Source organism: Mobula birostris, chromosome 10, assembly GCF_030028105.1.
Source record: "Mobula birostris isolate sMobBir1 chromosome 10, sMobBir1.hap1, whole genome shotgun sequence".
NCBI lineage: Eukaryota > Metazoa > Chordata > Chondrichthyes > Myliobatiformes > Myliobatidae > Mobula > Mobula birostris.
This window is the reverse complement of record NC_092379.1, coordinates 95,152,191-95,170,349: the sequence shown is the minus strand read 5'-3', so window position 1 is coordinate 95,170,349 and position 18,159 is coordinate 95,152,191. Positions and strand designations below refer to the sequence as shown.

The 18,159-nt window shown below is 38.8% G+C and overlaps 1 protein-coding gene across 1 annotated transcript in view; it reads left to right on the top strand.

Moving 5' to 3' along the window:
- klf5l (Kruppel like factor 5 like) overlaps nucleotides 1–18,159 on the top strand; it is a 68,115-nt gene that overhangs the window by 33,922 nt on the left and 16,034 nt on the right. The gene's annotated exons all lie outside the window — the stretch shown is intronic.

Below are 18,159 nucleotides of genomic sequence, written 5' to 3'. Positions count from 1 at the left end.
GCCAACTTATTGTTTGTTTCATGTAAGTTGTTCATTTAGAAAATTAGCATGTTTTTGAAGACTGCAGAATACTTAGGGAATTGCCCTAAATGATTTTGTGTTTCCAGTTTAGAACGTCAAAACAACTAATACTACTTTATTAATTCTCAGAGTTGGAATCTGAAGCAAAATACATTAGCACTTAATATTCCATTGCATTAGTTTTATTGAAATATAGCTTTGATTTTCATTGAAACTGTATAAATTCTTTACCTAATGGATATTAACACTCACCGGTAGGAAATTACCTGCCAAGTTGCAAGCACTTATTTATTTGAAATATTCACTCTGTTATTTTAATAAAAGCATTAACCCATTTATTTTAATCTTGCCTTTGTTTCCCACTACAAACCTTTTAGAACTATATCGTAACAATCCTTCAGTGTTACATCTTTGTAGAAACCAAGGAGAACTCTGCCAGTGGCTCAGCAGATTTGCTAAACAAATGGCATTTGGCTGGTGGATCCGGCTATCATATTGCTTTTAACAGATTGAGTGAACGACTTAGCTATGTAATTCTAATTCTGGAAAAGTTCTCTTGTTCCTTCTAATCTCTAAGTTATTTGTCTTTTGCATGTTTTTTTTCCTCTTTTTTTTTTTGAATTATTTTCCTGGGTTTAATTCTTAGTTTCACTCAGCTTCTTTTCCTCTTGAAAGGTTTAAGACTAACTCATCAGATTTATCTAAGATTCTTTTTTGTCTTTTCTGTCCAGTTTTGCTGATGTTCAAAATTATTTGACTTGCCCCTTTACCTGCGTTTTCGAACTGAAAGCTGAGAGAGTAAATAATGAAATGCCAAGGAAATAGGTGTCAGAAAATAAACTTACTGTTTATACCCCTATCAATATTACAGTAAGCATAAGGATGTCCAGTACTACAAATTAGAATTTGTTTTACTGTCCTTATTTAAAACAGGGTCAATAGACTTTCAATGGTCAAGGGAAGAAGGCATTCTTCTCATTGTTATACAAGCCAAAAGCTAGTTCCGGCTGTGTCAAAAGGTTATTCATAAAGCATATTTGTAACTTCACAGTATTGTACAGAAGTGTTTTCATTAGCATTAAAGCATGACACACAATCCTTTGACTGCATCCACCCTCAAAGTCTTCACATGTCCTAGCCTGCTTTTCTCTGCTAGATAAACGAGGCCACCCACACACACGCCATTCAAATTCTAACAAGCATGACAGACACAAGTAGATCCCAGAGGGAAAAAAAACATGTTCAACTCAATTTCATTGTCAAAAAATAAAATCATAATCTGTAATTACAATCGGGCTTCAAAATAACTTCAATGCAAATATAGGTATTTAGTTGGAAACAAAAGATGCATAAAACATCAAAGTATTAAAGGCTTTCTTAAGAAATGAGTGCATAATGGAGACTACTGAACATTGGATAATTAAAAATTTCAATGGCTAGCTAAATGGAAAAATGGGTGACATGGTGAAAAGTTCTGTAGAGATGTGCAGAAAGAACATTCTAAATGTTTATGGACCTGATAATTCTTTTATACAGTACAATGTATGTCCTCACACTTGCTGCAAAAATGCTAAGGGCATGGGATGTAAGCTTACTGGGAAACCAGTTTTGTTATACTTGCCGTTCTCAATCTGAATTTATTGTGGTTCTACACATGTAATGTACTAATGTTTGGAAGAGTGGAATATTTGCAGCACTATTCAGTACATGCCTCAGTGCCACTTTACAAAATTCTGTTACTATTATGAATGACATGGGCACTCATACAGAAGCATGCTTTCACGATAACTGCTATTATGATGATTAAACAGAATATGGCTGAATATATCTCTGTTCAGAGAGACCAGAATTTGAAACTACATTTGGAGAAGTATCCTTTTGATTCACTCATATACTTCTCACATTACCCCTTCATTTCCCATGCCTCAAACTAACCCTTACTCTCAAATTCCAACCCTTACTCTCCTACGTTTCACTCCTCAACCACTTTTCACTGAAACCATAAACTTTTCCCATTGGAACCCCTGTGCCATGAACAAACTCCCAACCCCCTTGCACCTAGCTGTTTTCGTTTGTGGTCCACAGTGATGGTACACTCGAGGAACGGTCTATGCACATAGTAAGCAAGAAAGCATGTTCTATTCCTTTGATACCTTTGGGCCTCAGGAGCAGGTGGATATATTATAGCAACAGACCCTCACATGTAACATACATTGGTCATCAGGCTCCATACAATTAATGTATCTTTCCTGGAGCAAAAGAATTTCTAGAATCATGGACTTTGCCAATTGGAATTTCTGTCCTTTCATGTGATATTGCTAGCCAATTCACTTTGCTGCAATTGCAACATTGTTGTAACCAGTTGCAGGAATGATCAGAATCTGGTTTATTATCATTGGCCTATCTCATGGAATTTGTTGCTTTGTGGCGGCAGTGCAGTGCAAGACTCAAAAAAAATTCTATAAGTTGCACTAAATAGGTAAATAGTGCAAAAGATGAGTAGTAAGGTAGTGTTCATGTGTTCATGAATTGTTCATAAATCTGATGACAGAAGAGAAGCAGCTGGTCCTAAAGTGATGATTGTGGGTCCTCAGGATCCTGGATCATCTCCCTGGTGGTAGTATTGAGAGGAGGGTAAGTTCTGGATGGTGAGGATCCTTCTTGAGCCACTACCTTTTGAAGATGCCCTGATGATGGGGAGGGTTATGTCCATAATGGAACTGGCTAAATCCACAATCTTCTGCAGCCTCTTTCGATCCTGTGCGTTTGAGCTTCCATCCAATGATCCACCCAGCGACGATGCTCTCCACGGTACGTCGGTAGAAATTGCAGTTACAGTTGAAATCAAATTATTATTCATATTTAATGATGTCAGCTGAGCAAATTTAAAAATCAAAACATTTATGTAACTTGGTATTTTTAATAGATCTGTGGAATTCATGGTAAAGAAATATGATAGGGCTGCAGTCTAATTGTGATACGTGAGTAATTTATGCCAGATTGTCCTGACAGAAGCTAAACACAGTTTTGGAATCTAGCTCCAAGGTCATAAATGGAACATTCATTCAGCAATGATTGCTCTGTTTATCACTTTGCTCAGTGATGTCATTCTAATCACTGGTACCTGCTGAAGCTTGCTGTAGGTTAATACAGACAGACTGTACTCTTAAAGCATTGTACTTTCCAAAGGACTCCGAAGAAGCATTCAACAGGCCAGCCTATAGTAAAGGCTGAAGATCATGCTCATGATTAATGCAAGGACAATGCAAGTAGCGGTAGGTCATTCTGCTTCTCATGCATGTTTCCTCATTCAGTAAGATCATGGCTGGTCATTTTCCATATCACTTGATCCCCTTAATGTCTAAATATAAATGCTCTCTCTTTTGACCATACACTCAGAAACTGAATCTCCAGAGTTCTCTTAGCTAGAGAAGTTCCAAGATTCACTGTTCTCAAGGTGAAGAATTTTTTGCTCACAGAAGGTTTTGTTGCACTTATCAAAATCATTGATGTAGATTCTGGACAGCTGGAAATTTTGAACTGGTATCCATTGGTCAGTCTCCCACTTAAATGCCCTCCTTATTCCAATTTATAGTTTCCTGAATATTAAGCAATCCTCGCGTCTCACCAATCTCCACAATTATGTTAACTTCAATTTGGTTCAATAATCTTCTGTGGCATTATAATGAAGTTCTTACAGTACAGATACATCATATCCACTGGTCAGCTTTTATCTATTTTGTAATTTGCCTTTTAATAAACAGCTTTATCAAACGTGATTTCTCTTACATAAATCTGTGCTGTTAAGCCCTATTATTATTTTCTAAGTGCCACTTTACAAATTCTTTAATAATAGTCTCCAGCATTTTCCATACTTGTCACACAAGTTTCTTCCTTTCTTCCTTTGTTTTATAAATGTTGAAGTTAAATGCTTGCTTTACAATCTGTGGGATCATTCTAAAATGAAGCTTTCACTATTGCTACTCAAAGCCTAGGATTAAGATCATCAGATTCTGAGGACTCAGCACCTTCAATCTTTAACTAATCCTTAGGGTATTGGTATGTCTGCCTAAACCTCCATGTAAAAGATAGAAAAACATCTTTCCCAACCTTGTACAGAGTATTACATGAAACTCAAATCCCACCCTCTTAACATAAATATGGGAGCTATATCTACCCACACACCACACCTGGTGGTGGAAGCCGCAGCTCCAATAAACTACAAAATATATGTGGGAGTGTGCATGTTCTGGTGATAGACTCTGATATTTAGCACAGAATCTTAGCTTTCTACTATCCAACTTCAATGTTGAAAAGGGTTTTGACAATGTTTCTGCAATCTGGCAATGTGATTTCCAACAGATTCACAACATTGGGATTTACTGCCAGAGGAGTCATCACCATTAACATCCCACACTGCCACCTAACTAATGTCCTTCCAATTGATTGAATGATCCGCGACACGATGGTGCAGTCTGAACCTGATTACCAAGAGCTGCTTAGGACTGATGTCTGTAGTCTCTTTCAGTGCAATGCAGGCAGCATTTCATCAGCTTGGCTGCAGCCATTGGGGAAGTACTGCGCAGGAACATAAAAACAGGAAAATTCACTAGGTTCATTATTTGTTTTTGCTGATGTATTTTGTGAGTCAGTATTTTATGACGCTCACTAGTTGTCATTGAGAAGGGTGTGACGAGCTACCTTGTTGTGCTGTAGGTCCTGTGGTGAAATGTACAATATTTTGTGGATACTCACCAGGTAACAAGGAATAAAAATGCAGATACTTTAAGTCAGGAAGAGATGTACTAGAGATAAAGCTGGCACAGATGATGGTGTGCCCTTGTAGTTCTTGCCCTTTTCCTATTGGTGCAAACCATGGATTTTCAGTAGCCAGAAAGAGCTTGCTGTCTATTACCTGTGCTGGGTAGAATGAATGTGCTTAATGAGGATGCCAGTAAAGGAGATACTTTTTCCTGGATGACATCTTCATTGATGTTCAGGATGCATGTGTACAATAGATTTAGCAGCAGTCCATTCGGTTTGTCAGATAACACATCATATTAAAAGTGTGTATTTGTGAATTACAAGTGAAATTCCAAGCAAAATATCATCTAATATCTCTAATGAAACAGTGGTCTTACAGGATAGTGTCACGAACCCTCTCTCTTCAGACTGCTTGCTGTGTGTTACACTAAATGCTGACTAGAAGCAACTATCAAATTAGAAATCAAAGCAAAACCAGACTAACCATATTTTCCTGCCAGCTATCACATCTCTCTAGTCGGCCAAACATGTAGCATTAAACTGGCAGGTATAATGAATAAGCTCACCCACCTGGTCAATTTGCTTTCCTTGTATCTTGATCATAAATGCACTGCAATCATTTCAGACACTTTTTTTTTAAGGTCTCAGGGTATAAACGTTGTCTGCAAAGCAAAGCTTATTCCTCCTTCCCAGACACTCCAATTTGAAATGGTATGTTGGAGATGGTGAGATTTTTTGAATCCTATCTGTCCATTTACTGAAGCTATTCCTGTTCCAAGATTTTTGACAAATAATGAAGATTGCACTCTAAACATTAGCATTGAAATTTAGACAAATGCAGTATTTCAATCAGGTTGACGTATTTATTCTTTCACCGCTGTCCGTCAGTTCAAATAACTGAAGTGTAGGATGAAAAGAGAAACTGTCTTGGCTCTGCTTATGCCAACAGAAAACTGCCTTGGCTTTGCAGTACTGATAAAAGCCAGGATGCATTCGTGGCATACACATAAAACTGCATTCTATTTTCTGCATCTGATTTAAGAGAATGACCAGTGTCCGGTTTCATTTTCAATCTTGGAGTAATAATCAGGTCTGATGCCAATATCTCATGCCGCAGAAAATAAGCTGGAAGGCTTCACTGCAAAAGGACCAGCAGGTTTAGTTTAATTAAAACAGAAAATACCACCTGACAATCAGACCAGAACTCACTTCTTCAGAGTGCTGTTGAAATTTGTTTCAGAAACCTGCTAAACCAGATTTCAGTTTGCCTCATTCATGTTATTTCAGGCAATGCTGCATTGTCAGTGAACTGTTGACACTAAGGTACAGAAATGGTTGTGCTTTGTGGAAACCCCAACTCACCTGGGAGCAGAGGCACTGATTACCTCACATTTTATTGTGTTTTTACGTGTCTCAGTGTGCTACATTCTTCTTGAACAGACATAGTCAAAACAGAAACGTTTGTTGAAAAATTCATCACGAGCAGTAGACAATCTAATAAACGATACATTGGGTAAAATTTATTTTCACTATAATTATATTCCAGTCTGACAACTTCTCATAAATAAGTTACAAACTTTAAGAAAATGGCATTACAGCAAACATGGAAAAATGCCTTTTCTTTGTCTTTGGAGTGGGATTTCAAGAAAAAGCAAATCCCTCTGGAAATTTTAGATGTGCACAATTTCCATTGATCACACAGTGTTCTGTTTGTTGTAAAACACAGTGAAATGAGAGATTTTAATGGGAAGAATTTCACACGGTTAACCCTCAATATGAACTTTGAGAACAAAACTTGCAAACATGAGTTTATACCTTTTGAAACTGTGAAGTCACCTCACATAATAGCCCACAGATAAATGAAGATCAAACAGAAAGAGTGTATTGAAAGCATGCAAAAGTTCAGTCAGCATCTGTGGTGAAAACAGATGCACTTTTATTTCCTTTTGACAGAAATGAAAAATAAAACAGAGCAAGTTAGGAGACAACATGTAAACTGAAAAGAAGAGTCTAAAGAGAAGAGTGTAATTTCTTGTCTTGAAACAGAAACAGTAAAGACTAAAGAACAAAAAAAAGGAAGACTTAGTTGAAGAAGCCTTCAACTCTTGCCAAATTTTATACAATGAGAACTTTACTCATCCTGCCCAGTTTGCTTTGCATTGAAGAGAAAAGAAATGCATAAACTTCATCAGCATCTGATTCACAAATAATTGTTGATTAGGACTACAAAAAAAATACTTACATTGGCAATGACCAGGAGTAAAGATATTAGTTAGACATTTAAAGGAAAATCATTATGCTCATCCTTCCTTTCCTCTTTTGGTGATTTCAGTTTTAAATTGATTGAAGATTATTTTGATGATATCATGAGAGTATCTATGTTAACATAAGACTTGTTTTAACCTGTAAACTTTGAGACTAATTGAGATTACAAAGAATAAATTTGTTTGAAGTTATCATAGAGCACTACAACACAGAGAAAAGCTTTTTGGCCTGTCTAGTCTTACCAAACTCTTATTCTGCCTAGTCCCATTGACCCGTAACTGGACCAGGTCTGTACCTGGACCATTCAGAGCTCCTCCCATCCATGTACTTATCCAAATTTCTCTTAAATTTCACAGTCAAACCAGCATCCACTATGTGGACTGGTAGCTCGTTCCACACTCACACTAACCTGTGAGTGAAGAAGTTCCCAAACGTTCCCTTAAACATTTCATCTTTCATCCTTAACTTATAACCTCTAGTTTTAGTCTTGCCCTACCTTTGTGAAAAAAGCCTGTTTGTATTTACCCTATCTATACCACTTATAATATTGTATACCTCTATCAAAGTTCAAAGTATATCTATAGGTCACCATATACAACCCTGAGATTTGTTTCCTTGTGAGCAGACTCAAGAAATCCAAGAACCATAATAGAATCAATGAAAGATCACCCCCAAAAGGATAATCAACCAATAATGCAAAAGGCAACAAACTGTGCAAATAAAAACAAAAATAGAGAAAAAATAATAATAAATAAATAAGCAATAAATATCGAGAACGTGAGATGAAGAGACCTTGTAAGTAAGTCCACAGGTTGTGGGAGCAGTTCAGTAATGGGACAAGTGAAATTATCCCCACTGATTCAAGACCCTGATGGTTGAGGGGCAATAACTGTTCCTGAACTTGATGGTGTGAGTCCTGAGGCTCCTATACCTTCTTCCTGATAGCAGTAGTGAGAAGGGAGTATGATCTGGGTAGTGTTGGTCTCTGATGATGGATGCTGCTTTCCTGGGATGGTGCTCTGTACAGATGTGCTCATTGGTGGGGAGGGCTTTACCCATCATGGACTGGGCCATATCCACTACTTTTTGTAGGAATTTCCATTCAAAGGACATTGGTGTTTCCATAGAAGACTGTGATGCAACCAGTCAATATACTCTCCACCATTCACCTATAGAAGTCATGCCAAATCTTCACAAACCGCTAAGGATCTCCCTTCATTCTCCTATACTCCAGAAAATGAGGTCTTAATCTACTCAGCCTTTCCCTTTAACTCAGGTCCCCAAGTCCTGGCAACTTCCTTATGAATTTTCACTGTATTCTTTCAATCTTCTTGATAACGTGCCCACAATAACTTTACCATTGGTAGGAGGCCAGAACTGCACACAGTACTCCAAAGAAGGCCTCAGCAATGTCCTATGCAGCTTCAGTATAACGTTCCAACTCCAGAACTCAATACAAGAAGGGAGGGAACGTCGACTCAGACCACGAGAGGCCTGTCGGGCATTTTCATGCCTTACAAGGTGCAGATTGGAAGTCTGTGTGGGGCGCCACTCCTTGCACAGACACTAGAGCAATATGTGGTTAAGTGCCTTGCTCAAGAACACAAACACACTGCCACAGCTGAGGCTCAAACTAGCGACCTTGAGATCACTAGACGAATGCCTTAACCACTTGGCCACGTGCCCACAATAACTTTACCATAGGTAGGAGGCCAGAACAGCACACAATACTCCAAAGAAGGCCTCACCAATGTCTTATGCAGCTTCAATATAACGTTCCAACTCCAGAACTCAATACAAGAGGGACTATGTGCCAAATGCACTCTTTATGATCCCATCTACCTGTGAAGCTACTTTTAAGGAATTATGGATCTATACCCCCAAATCTCTTTGTTCTACTGCACTCCTCAGTGCCCTGCATTCACTGTGTAAGTCCTATCCTCATTGATCCTTTGGATGCCGAAAGGAACCTAGTAGGTTTGATTTTCAAAGTGATGTGCATTGTGGAACATATTTTCTCTGCATACTATTCTTGCTGAAAGTCTACAGAGCACTAGCTGACATGTAAGGACATAACGTTGCAAGATTTTTCAGCAGCTGAGGGAGATGAAGCACAGGTTCTGAGATACAGTCATGAGAATCCTGGCAGGGAAGGTCCAGAGGAGAAAGAATGGGTTTTCTTACAGGCTATATATGTGGTTGAAAAGTTCTTGCCTTCTCCCGTAACGAGATGCTTCCCTCACTGGCTTTGTGACTTTGACTGTGGAATGATTGTTGGCGCCAGACAGGGTGGTTTGGTTTGCTGATCTCCTGGGATTTTTAACACCCAGCGGTCTCTAGAGTGTTCAGAGAATGGTGCGAGGAAAAAAAATCCAGTGAGTGGTGGGAGTTCTGTGACCAAAAATGCATTGCTAATGAGAGAACTCAGAGGAGAATGGCCAGACTGGTTTCAAGCTGACAGGAAGATGACAGTAACTCAAATAACCATGCGTTACAACAGTTGTGTGCAAAAGAGCACTGCTGAATACACAACATGTCGCATCCTGTAGTGGATGGGCTTACAGCAGAAGAATACCACAAACATACACTCAGTCTCCATTTTGTTAGGTACTTCCTGTACCTAATAAAGTGGCCACTGAGTATATGTTCCACAATAAATATTGACTTGGATATTCTCCGGTTACCCAATTACTCAATGTATTATTACACAAATATGTGCAAGATGGCACATGGCTTGATACAAATGCTGAAGAAAATGTATTACATGGGATAAATTGAAAATATCACTTCAAGTCAAAATGTATTTAGTTTCTAACCCTTCACACTTAGTGAGCTGTGTACATACATCTATTGATGCTTCTGGACACATCTTCAGTGATGTTCCTGGAATCATCGGGTGTTTCGGGTCTTTCAACATCATACAACCTCCTCCAGGTGACCCAGCCGGGGCTGATCAGACCCCAGCTTATGTTAGCTACTTATGACTCCATGGCTCCCCTCTTTTGAGCCACAGCCATCTTGAGGCCCTCTCTGCTGCATCGGTGGTACTGCGGATGGCTCTCCTCTTCCTCTCTCCCTTGATGCCCAAAATGCTGAAGGCTCTAACTAAAGAACGGGCTACGAATCCCCTACAACCAACCTCCACTGGGAGACACCTCGCTCTCCGTCCAGCCTGCTGACAGTTGCTGACCAGTCCTGCGTACTTGGAGAGCTTCCTTTCAAAGGCCTCCTCCAGGCTATCTTCCCATGGGACTGTCAGCTCCAGCAGCACCACTTGCTTATTAGACTCAGACACTAGGACAATGTCTGGTCGCAGGGTGGTGGTTGCGATATGGTTGGGGAACTTCAGCTGCCCTTCGAGGTCCACCAACAGCTGCCAGTCTTTTGCAGAGGTCAGAATGCCTGCAAATAAAAGTTATATATTATAGCTCTAAGTATTATGTTGGTGTCTGAAACTTGACAACACCTTTGTTGGAATTTTGACTGTCGTTATAATTGGTCCATGTCCTGCAACGTTAAACTATATAGGAGAATTGGAGAAATTTTCCAAGTATATGCATGCCACAAGCTTAACAAGAAATGCATGAATGAACTTGGAAATTTTCCCTGTTGTTTGGAATTTGAATTCCTGGTGAAAGGATATTGCCACGTTTTGTTTGTCTAATGATTATCAATACACATGTAGTATTTGAAATACAGATGTAAGGGAATAACAGAATTCTGGGCTCAGGAATTATTGTATATATGAATAGTGAATTAATTCAATATCAGAAGAACCATGAATTGTGCAGATAACAATCAAAATTCCAAAGGTTTTTGTTTATGACTTTGCTTGGAGGGTGCACTGCTAGAGTTAACTATGATGAGTTATTATCAACAGAGCTATCAAAAGAAACAATATCTAATTAGTCCAAAGAAATCCCAGATGAATGGAGGTTGGTAATGGTTTTGTAAGCACCTAATGAAGCTTTAATGAAGCCTCCTGAAGTAAGCGAGCAATTCTTAATCACTTTGATGGAGCATGATCCTAAGGGACAATAAAGGAATCTCTCTTTTTGCAATACCTTTTCCCCTTAGATTGTACTGCATAATTATCCTGTAGTTCAATCCAATAAAATCTACTTGTGCAACAATACTGATTTCAAAGTGTTTCAACTACAATTACAAAATTATTTTGTCCTGCACAGCTTTTAGAGTTACTTCAAATGTTATCAAAGACTAAAAGAGACTGCATGGTGGCAATGGCCGTTTGGTCCTTCAGTGAAAGCATCATTTGCCCAAAAGAGAATGAAAAATATGCTGCAGCAACCCTTTTGCCGAGGCCTGGTTCAAGAAGTCATTCAGCAGGATAAGACACCCTAATACTGGGAAGGAACGAGCCAGAGTCAAAACTTGGTGTTTGGCAGGATTGGGAGCAAGGCACTGGCAGTCATGCTTTGTGTTATATTCACTTATGTGCCTTGTAAGTTACCTCCTGGAAATAAATGGGTTAATTCAATAGCAATGCTATCAGAACAAGAGCATTCTTGTTCAGTTTAATACCATGAAATCAACCTTTCTACTCCCTATAATTAAACAGTCACATCTCCACAGCAGAAATTTTATAGCCAGTAAATCCTCATTGAATTTAATAGGAGCTGCCCCTCCTGCTAATGCAGCAAAGTCACTGGTTAGAAATTAAAGGATGTCTATGACTTTTTAAGAGGAATGACAAACCTATGGCCCCAAGCTTTGGCAATCAGACAACACACATCAAAGTTGCTGGTGAATGCAGCAGGCCAGGCAGCATCTCTAGGAAGAGGTACAGTGGACGTTTCAGGCCAAGACCCTTCGTCAGGACTAACTGAAGGAAGAGTTAGTAAGAGATTTGAAAGTGGGAGGAGGAGGGGGAGATCCAAAATGATAGGAGAAGACAGGAGGGGGAGGGATAGAGCCAAGAGCTGGCCACACATTTTAATTCTACATCCCATTCCCATTCTGACATGTTGCTCCCAATGTGGCCTTCTATATATTAGCGAGACCCGACGCAGACTGGGAGACCGCTTTGCTGAACACCTACACTCTGTCCACCAGAGAAAGCAGGATCTCCCAGTGGCCACACATTTTAATTCCACATCCCATTCCCATTCTGACATGTCTATCCACGGCCTCCTCTACTGTAAAGATGAAGCCGCACTCAGGTTGGAGGAACAACACCTTATATTCCATCTGGGTAGCCTCCAACCTAATGGCATGAACATTGACTTCTCTAACTTCCGCTAATGCCCCACCTCCCCCTTGTACCCTATCTGTTATTTATTTATATACACACATTCGTTCTCTCTCTCTCCCTCTGACTATACCCCTTGCCCATCCTCTGGTTCCCCCCCCCCCTGTCTTTCTTCCCGGACCTCCTGTCCCATGATCCTCTCATATCCCCTTTGGCCAATCACCTGTCCAGCTCTTGGCTCCATCCCTCCCCCTCCTGTCTTCTCCTATCATTTTGGATCTCCCCCTCCCACTCCCACTTTCAAATCTCTTACTAACTCTTCCTTCACTTAGTCCTGATGAAGGGTCTCAGCCTGAAACGTCGACTGTACCTCTTCCTAGAGATGCTGCCTGGCCTGCTGCGTTCACCAGCAACTTTGATGTGTGTTGCTTGAATTTCCAGCATCTGCAGAATTCCTGTTGTTTGCATTTGGCAATCAGATATGTTTTTGTTTACAAATTATGCACAATTTATTAGACGAAAAAAAATAGTTCTTGAGGCACAGATCTATCTATCCAGGAAGAGAAATGTTTGGAGTTACTTAACCATTGGATCCCACTTAAATATTTCAGCAACCATAAACATCTTGATACTACAGTCTATAATCTGAATTGTTTGCATAATTACTATCACTAGGAGGGTGCAATTTATCAGGATTTGAGTAGGACTTTCATTAGTACAGATATATATTTAGAGAACATTTTACATTTATATTTAAATTGTAGGAGTGCTGCTACAGTTCCAAAATAGCAACACACTTTACACTGGTAGCCATGTAACTCAAGTTGGAAAGTTGGACGAATCAAAAAGTTTTAAAGCAAGTTATGAAATAGTTGATTAATTGATAAGGAAATAACAGCTAATAGATTTGACATTAATGGCAGCATTGTGAAATAAATGAAGGAACGTGGAGGAGCTGAATCAAGCTCAATCCCCATTGCCAAAATGGGAGGGTTGAGATTTAGCAGGGACTAGACGGTCGATAGGCTCCAGCCATAATGTGCCAGAAAACCCTCTCAGCCTTTAACAGCCTCTTCTCAAAACTGGGAAGATGTTTAGTTCAAAGTTTTGAAGCGTCGTTTATACTGAAAGGTATTTAAAACAATCAGATTACAATAAACTATTTTAAAATTAATTATGCAAAAATAAAATGAATAAAAATGTGTTCAAACACTAAGAAATTATTTAAAACATTTAAACACAAGAATATAAATAAATAACTATTTTTTCCTCATCTCCATTTGGTGAGTACCCTTTCAAATGAATGGAGATTTTGATCCTCTGCTAGGTCTGGATTGTATAGGCTTGGAGAGGCAGGTTCTCCAGCATGATGCTCGGAATCTCAGAAGGATCAGGCTTCCCCTTTGGATTCTATATGGAGCCCAGCAACGGGTTGGTGATAAATATGCCACTCAGCACTATTCAGACACACATTGGGCCCCATATAATCCAGCAGTTACTTATTGGGAAGCAGCTGAACATTAGTGGTTCCATTCAGATCCACTGGCCTCAGCAGCTTTGTTTGTCTCAGTGTTTGTGAAGGTGGGCCACCTCAACCAGTGCATTGTTTTTTTGCATCTCAGGTATTGCTGGCACTTCATATGACAGATATTAAATCTGCTTTGGCAAACCACATTTGTTGTGTCCCATACAATCTAGAACTATTACATTCACAGCTGGGGAAGTCAGAAAGTGAGAGTCTATGAACAGCTTTCAATTAAATTGCAGAGTTCACTCTAACAATCTGGACTTCACGGCACCAAATTGTAAGAGAATTCAGAATTCAAAGATTACCTATCAGTGAGTTTTCTAATAATTAGCTTATTTTAACAATTTTATTTTTCTTACAGCATCTTTTTCTGGGATTCTTCCGTAAATATTCTGGACTGTTAATGTTAGATAAATCAGCATATGCATTGCGAAATGACATCTCACAGGAACTAAGTTCTACTCTGAAGTGCCCATATCAAGCACTCATGCTAGTTCGACAAGCTATCGAAATTACTTGCAAGCCCAACAAATGGAAAGAAAAAACAAGTTTATTTTTCCCTCATTCCATACTTACTTATTCAGTTTTGTTTGCTTTAATTGCTGATAAGCTTTAAGTGTTGGGCAATGCTGATCCATACAGGTCAGTGTGTAGCACTTGAGTTTTGTGAAGGGCTTATCTCTGACGGTTTAATGGCTGGTTTAGTCACGCTTTGATAACATGTTGTTGAAGTATTAAAGACTTATTTATACCTCAACAACACATTCTGATTGCCAAAAAAAAATTCAATTTGGAGGGCAGCCTTTGCTAACTTCGAAGGCTACACTTTATGCCACACCTGCTGCTAAACTCAAGAATCAATTAGTCTTTAATTATTGTCCTCTCATACTCACGCTGAACAACATTGTCTTAAGTATCAGTAACCCTTCTAAGTTTTATAAACAGTCATGTGTCATCATGACTAGTGGAAGTTGAAATTAAGGATATGACATCTCAAGATCCACTTGTCCATAGCCATCATTTTCCAACACAGCATCACTTGATTAAAATTAAAAAAGAACAAGTAGCTAAAGGCTCCTTCTCAGTTGCAAGCATAGTCACATTTGTCCATTCAACTCTGCCTCCAAAATTAATCCCGTTAGTTAGTAGAGCCACTGCCTCACAGCCCGGTGACCTGGGTCCGCCCCTGACCTCTGATGCTAACTGACTGGAGGTTCTCACTGGAACCACTTGAGTTTCTACAGGTGCTTTAGCTTGCTCCCACTTCAACAGAGAGGTGGATGGCAGGTTAATTGACCACTGTCAATTACACGTCTTGTGTTGATCAGTGGTCAAATTTGGGGGAAGGTGAAGAAAATAAAATAGGATTAATGGATTAAATCATGGATTTGATAAGCTAAGGGGACTGTTTCCTTGATTATTAACTCTATAAGTAGAACCTATTTAAATCCACTGATATGATTCTAGATTTTCTTTAATACTCAAGACACAGGATAAATATCTGTGCGATTAATCCTTGTCTGAGAATATTTGTATACAGTTCCCACCACCAGTTCGTGGAAGTCATGTTCTATGGCTGGTACTTGGCTTTCTGTTCTGTATGGTTAACATATGAATTTTTGTTCCTGTCAGTATGAAAGGCAAGGATAACTGTTTTAGGGAACTTGGTTTTCAAGAGATATTGAGGCCCTGATTAAGAAAAAGGCAGGTGCATAGCAGGTACAGGCTGGCAGGGATGGACAAATGAAGTACTTGAGGAGAGTAAGAAAAGCAAGAGAACACTTAAGGAGGAAATCATGAAGTTAAAAGAAGGCATGAGGTTTCTCTATCAGGCAGAGTGAAGGGCCTCTACGGAGCAAAAGGATAGTAAGGGACAAAATTGATCCTACAAAACATCAGAGTGGTAATCTATGCATGGAGTGAAAAGGGATAGGGAAGACCTTAAATAGATTTTTTGAATCTGTATTTACTCAGGAGATGGGCACAGAGTCTATATTTGTGAGAGAATGCAGCAGTTAGGTTATGCACTCTGTACAGATAACAGAGGAGGTGTTTGTTGTCTTGAGGCAAATCAGGGTGGATAAATTCCAAGGGCTTGACAAGGTGTTCCCTCGGACCCTGTGGAAGGCAAATGCAGAAATTGTCGCAAAGTACATTGGCCTTTATAAATTAATGCATTGAACAGAGGAGGGATGTTATGTTGAAGTTGATTAAGATGTTGGCGAGGCCTAATTTGGAGTATTGTTTGCAATTTTCCTCACCTACCTACAGGAAAGATGTAAACAAGCTTGAAAGAGTACAGAGAAAATTTCCAAGGTTGTGGCCAGGACTTGAGGACCTGAGTTATAGGGAAAGGTTAAATAGATTAGGACTTTATTCTCCGGAAGACTGAGGTGAGATTTAATAGAGGTACAGTATAAAAAATTATGAGGAGTATAGATAGAGTAAATATAAGCAGGCTTTTTCCACTGAGGTTGTGTGAGGCTACTGAGTTAAGGGTGAAAAGTGAAACGTTTAAAGGGAACATCGTTGGAAAATTCACTCAGAAGGTGGTGAGAGAGTGGAACAAGCTGCCAGTGCAAGTGGAAGATTCAGGCTCAAATAAAACATAGAAGAGGAATTTGGATAGGTACCTGGGTGGGAGGAATATGGAGTGCTACAGTCCAGCTGGAGCTCAATGAGACTAAGCAGATTAATGGTTCAGCCTGGACTAAATGGGCTGAAGCTACTGTTTCTATGCTATAGTGTTCTATGACTCTATCACAGTGGATTTACCCCAGTGATTTCAGAGGAATCAGGAAAAATGTGAAACAGATTACATTAGGTATTAAACTTAGACAAAGTTGAATACCTCATCATAAAGATAGATAGGTAAACACTGATAGGTAAGCCTTGGGGCTCTATCTTAAGTTATACTCACATCATAAGTCAATCAAAATTCAATCATGCAAAGGCATTCATCAGTCATTATTAGTGTTAAAAATATGGTGAATTTACATCTTCTGTTGAACCATTATAATTCTGGGTCTTTGTCATCCAGATGTTAGTAAAGATTCATTCATAAAAGAACAAGACATTTATAGGATACTGTTTTGAACAATACAGCTAAGTGTCTCAGTAACCATTGCACAAATAATTTGTTTCATGTGAAAGGCCTGTAAAGTTTTCAATCTGACTTAAAAAATGCATAAATACACAATATGTGTCCAATACAAATGGAAATAAATGCTTATCCATGTTTTAAGATTCTAAAGGAATCAGTTATTTATAACATCACTGAGCAAATGATTGCTGAATGAAACTGGCTTTAAAGGCAAAGTGATAAATGATATTTCTGTATAAAGGTATTCCTTTAGGTTAGTTCTGTGAATGACCTTGAGCTATTCAAACACTTGCAAATCAAACATATGTAAATATATACCATGTTGTATATCAGCCATTTGGAGTTCTTATTGATCCTGTATTTTTAACAAACTCTGTTTTGCTTCCTTCTCATTTTGAATTTAACTTAACTCAATATTTGGTTTAATTTTTTATCTCATTGATAACTTGATGAGATAATTCAGCAGCATTGGGTCTTTTATTTTGATTTATTGAGTAACTGTGAAGAACACAACACAGCGCCAGGACATTGTTATGTTTAAGAACTACATCGGAGGAGCGAATAAAGGGATTCAGGGTCCAGGATTCTTCAGGGAGAAGGTCATTAACTAATTAACTTCTTCTGGCAAAAACCCAGAGTGCAGAAACACTATTCTCTTTTTTCTTAAGTTAGCTTTTTGATTGAACTTTAGAATTTCTGCCTTAGATCATAGATCCGTATTTTCATTTCAGGATTGAGGAGTAAAAACTTGAATTGGAAACTGCTTCAGCATTACATTTTGAGAATACCTGCTCCATTATTGATTATGGTACCCTGATAATTGATAAACTTCTCAATTGTAGATCAGTATAGTATGTTTTTGATTGCGTGATATTTGGTTATATGAGAAGTAAAAAATGATATCTTAGTTTATAAATAGTATAGGTATTTGATCAGTCTTAGTTGAATGCTCTCACTTTCCTAGTAAATTGGTTGCAGCAAATCTCCTACTTCAGTGGCTTGATCACAAAATCTAGGCTGATGCCTCATTGCAGGAAGCAAAGCACTTTTGGAGAAGTTCCTATGGGTGAAATATTAAAATATCTAATCTCACTCAATGCCCTTGAAACAACTTAGCTGCTCATTAAAAATTGCTGTACTGTATGTGTAAAGAGTTGTGCACAAATTTGCAACTCCACTCCTATATTACATCAGTAATGATTTTTCAGGAGTAATTTATGGAACATGAAATGATTTGGCACATTCTGAAAGAGATGTCGAAGATAGTAC